This window comes from Hevea brasiliensis, chromosome 10, assembly GCF_030052815.1.
Source record: "Hevea brasiliensis isolate MT/VB/25A 57/8 chromosome 10, ASM3005281v1, whole genome shotgun sequence".
Taxonomy (NCBI): Eukaryota; Viridiplantae; Streptophyta; class Magnoliopsida; order Malpighiales; family Euphorbiaceae; genus Hevea; species Hevea brasiliensis.
Window position 1 is genome coordinate 14,618,643 of NC_079502.1, and position 4,177 is coordinate 14,622,819.

The window sequence follows — 4,177 nt, forward strand, 5'->3', positions numbered from 1 at the left end:
AATAGAAATTTCAAATTAAATTTTGGTAATCTAGTTTAATTAATTTTAGTTAATTGTTTGATTTAGCTTAAATTCCTCAAATACCAATTTTAATTTTTAGATTTCATTTTTTTATACCTTTAAATTTTGTCATTCTAATTAGCTTATACTTTTACTTCCAATTTAAGCACAATTCCCTGTGGGATCGATATCATTTTTTTAAAACTATACTACTGTGACCCGTGCACTTGCGGATACCGTATCAAGTTTTTAGCGCCGTTGCCGGGGAATTGTTTGTTTTTAAGTTGGATTTTAATTGTTTTAAGCTAATTAGAATTTTTATTTTTTTTTATTTTTACTACTACTCCTTGTGTTTTTCAGGTACTTTAATTGTTTATGAGACGATCGAAAAGCACAAGTGATACCGAATTTTTGTTCAATCCTGAAATTGAAAAATTCTGTCGAGCCAACAAAAAGGAACACAAAAGAAGAAAAGAAGCAGAAAAAGAAGAACAACAAAGATTTGAGCAAGAGGAGACAATTGAAAATATGGAGAATCAAAATAGAGCTATTGGTGGAAACAATGGAGGAAATGATCACAACGGGCAAAATGTAGTTGTTAATCAAAATGATCCTCAGAGAAGATCCATGTTAGACTATGCTTTTCCTAGATGTGCAGATGTGAGAGATAACAGACCTATTATTGGAGCTAATCAATTTGAGTTGAAGACTGGTCTCATTCAAATGGTTCAGAATTCACAATTTGGAGGTAGTCCACTTGAAAATCCTCATTCTCATTTGAAGAAATTTTTGATGATATGTGGTACACAAAGACAACCTGGAGTTTCAGATGAAGTGATTCGACTCACCTTATTTCCATTCTCTCTTCGGGATTCAGCATTGGAGTAGTATGACTCACTTCCACAAGCTATTATAGCTACTTGGGAGCAGCTATCTCAAGCTTTTCTATCTCAATTTTTCCCACCTGGGAAGACCACTCATTTGAGGAATTTGATGGTAGCTTTTAAGCCAAGAGATGATGAAACTTTGTATGAGTCTTGGATGAGATTTAAGGAGCTTGAAAGGCAATGTCCTCATCATGAAATACCCAAATGGATGATTGTTCAGAATTTCTACACGAGTTACTCGACCATAAGAAACACAATAGATTCACAAGCAGGAGGAGATTTCATGAGAATGACAAGTGAAGAATGCTATGATCTATTAGAGAAGATTGCTCATAATACCCATTTGTGGGGAAATCCTAGAGCACTTGAGCCAAAGAAGGCTGGGATTTATGAACTTGACTCAGTTAGCTACATGAATGCAAGATTTGATCAGTTGACTCAGCTTCTTAGTGATTTTTGCACAAAGGCAACAACCTCAACTCCTACAACTATGCAACAAGTTGCCTACACAGATGGAACTCAAAGTTATGGAGTTGATTACTCTTCTTATGGTGATGATTTTTTTCAAGAACAAGCTGCTTATGCAGGAGGTTATCAACAGAAACCTATGGGAAATTCTTACTCTAATGTGAACAACTCAACATGGAGACCATAAGCAAATTTTGCTCAACAAGGTCAAAGCTCAAATTATCCTCATAACCAGCAATATATGCAGCAGAATAGGCCTCAATTTCAGCCTCAATTTCAGCCCACAAGGCAACCACAACCTGGATATCAAGCAAAAGCACAACAATCCCTTCCACCTCATGAACCAAAACCAACCTTGGAAAGCATGTTGGAGAAATTTTTTGCTGAACAAAGTAAGATGAATAGCAAATTGGAGGAAGAAATGCAACACATGAGACAAACCATGGATCAATTACAAGTCCACAACCGCATGTTGGAGACTCAATTGGCTCAATAAGCAAGCTCATCAGGAAGCAAATCCTTTGGGAAATTACATAGCCAACCACAAAACCCTCATGAACAATGTAAGGTTGTGACCTTGAGAAGTGGTAAGAAAGTTGGTTAAGAGAGTGAAAATAAGAGAGAAGAAAAAGAGAGCACAAAAGAAGAAAATTCAATTGAGAGTAAGAAAAATGAAAAAGAAGAAGAAAGCAAAAGTGAGCAAGATGAGGGAGAGAAACCATACATCCCACCTGAACCTTACAAGCCCACCCTTCCCTACCCTCAAAGATTCATCAAGCATAAGCTAGACAAACAATTTGGCAAATTCCTTGAAGTGCTAAAGAAGTTGTATATCAATGTGCCATTCACTGAGGCACTATTCCAAATGCCAAGTTATGCCAAGTTTTTGAAGGAGATTCTTTCCAACAAGAGAAGATTAGAAGATTATGACACCATCAACTTGGGAGAGCAATGCAGTGCTATAATTCAGAAGAAGTTACCTCCCAAACTCAAAGATCCGGGTGTGTTTTCCATTCCTTGTCATATTGGTGATAATTGTGTGGCAAATGCCTTATGTGACCTTGGAGCTAGTGTCAGCCTAATGCCTCTTTCAATATATGAGAAGTTGAATATGGGAGAGTTGAAGCCCACAAATATGTATCTTTCATTGGCTGACCGTTCAATTAAGTATCCAGAAGGCATTCTAGAAAATGTGCCTATCAAGGTTGGGAAATTCTACATTCCGGTGGACTTTGTCATTCTAGATATGGAAGATAACACAAAAGTTCCTATCTTATTGGGAAGACCCTTTTTGGCAACAGCTGGTGCATTAATTGATGTGAAGGGTGAGAAATTGACACTTAGAATGGGAGATGATCAAATGATATTCAACATCAATCCTGCCATGAAAAGGAAACATGAAGAAGTTGAGTCCTGTTTGCGGGTAGACATTATTGATGAGATAGTTCAAGAGCATTTCAGAAAAAGCTATCCACAAGACCCACTTGAAAATTGCTTAGTCCATGGTGGGAGCATTGATGATGATAATCACAACATAGCTACTTTTGCACAACACTTGGAGAGCGCTCCACCACATCCTGAAGCCACAAATTTTCAGCTTGAAGGAGTGCAAAATTTGGAGATCAAACCACCATCATTAAAGGTAGAGGATGCCCCAAAGGTAGATCTTAAACCTCTTCCTTCCAACCTCAGGTATGCTTTTCTTGGACCCAATGGAACATATCCTGTTATAATTAATGCATCTTTGACTGATATTGAGAATGAAAAATTGTTGAGAGTTTTGAGAGAATATAGAAGAGTTTTGGGTTATACAATTGATGATATAAAGGGAATTAGTCCAACAGTTTGTATGCATAGGATTTTCCTAGAGCCAAATAGTAAACCTTCCATTGAACACCAAAGAAGATTGAATCCTACAATGAAGGATGTTGTGAAAAAGGAAATCCTAAAATTAATAGCTGCTGGAATTATTTACCCCATTTCTGACAGTGAGTGGGTGAGTCCTGTGCATGTTGTACCAAAAAAAGGTGGGGTGACAGTTGTTAAAAATGAGAATAATGAATTGATACCCACTAGAACTGTTACAGGTTGGAGAATGTGCATAGACTATAGGAAGTTGAACAATGCTACAAGAAAAGACCATTTTCCTCTTCCTTTTATGGATCAAATGTTAGAGAGATTAGCCAAGCATTCATTCTTTTGTTACTTAGATGGATATTGTGGTTTCTTTCAAATTCCAATCCATCCTGATGACCAAGAAAAAACTACCTTTACCTGTCCCTATGGCACCTTTGCCTATCGAAAGATGCCATTCGGATTGTGTAATGCGCCTGGAACATTTCAAAGGTGCATGATGGCCATTTTTTCTGATTTTATTGAAGAAATTATGGAGGTCTTCATGGATGACTTTTCAGTATATGGCACTAATTTTGATTCATGCTTGACTAATTTGCCTAAATTCTTGCAGAGGTGTGCTGAAAATGATTTGGTGTTGAATTGGGAGAAATGCCACTTTATGGTCCAAGAGGGAATCGTTTTAGGGCATTTGATCTCAAATAGGGGAATTGAAGTGGATAGAGCTAAAATAGAAATTATTGAAAAAATGCCCCCTCCAACCACTGTCAAAGGAGTGCGGAGTTTTCTTGGACATGCCGGGTTTTACCAGCGATTTATTCAGGATTTTTCTAAACTTGCTAAACCCTTAACAAATCTTTTGAATCATGATGTTAAATTTGATTTTAATCAAGATTGTATGGTTGCTTTTTACAGGTTGAAGACGGCATTGACAACGACTCCTATCATGCAACCCCCGGATTGGACTT

At 37.1% G+C, this 4,177-nt stretch overlaps 1 non-coding gene across 1 annotated transcript; it reads right to left on the reverse strand.

Annotated features, from left to right (window-relative positions):
* Nucleotides 1-978: 978 nt before the first annotated feature.
* On the reverse strand, nt 979-1,085 carry LOC131170117 (small nucleolar RNA R71). Its single transcript, XR_009141058.1, has one exon. It is a non-coding gene; the product is annotated as a small nucleolar RNA R71 (small nucleolar RNA).
* Between the last annotated feature and the right edge of the window lie 3,092 nt (nt 1,086-4,177).